We start from the raw sequence: 344 nt of genomic DNA, 5'->3' as shown, positions 1-344 counted from the left end.
ATTTTTTTACATAAAAGTATAAAAATGAAGAAAGTGTAACTGGAGAAAGTAGTGAGGCCTGCTTCTTTAAGTTTTGCACATGTTTTAAGCCTAAAAAAATATATGTTCCCGTATTTGCTGGCTCAATCATAATATGAAGAAACACAAACATGAAATAAACTGTACATATTTTTTTGCCATATTATTGTGCTCTGAAGCATTGTTTTGGAATATGTAATGTCGAATGTTGTCTAACTGAGCTGTTGTTTAGCACAAAATAGGAAGTACAGTTGTGTGCCTATTAACTTGCATTGATAATATGTAGGAAATGAAAACTGAGCCTCATCTGGTCTGAGAAGAGTTAA

The sequence above is a fragment of the Protopterus annectens genome, chromosome 4.part0, assembly GCF_019279795.1.
Source record: "Protopterus annectens isolate FY-2018-M chromosome 4.part0, PAN1.0, whole genome shotgun sequence".
Lineage (NCBI taxonomy): Eukaryota > Metazoa > Chordata > Ceratodontiformes > Protopteridae > Protopterus > Protopterus annectens.
Note: the sequence above shows the minus strand (reverse complement) of the source record.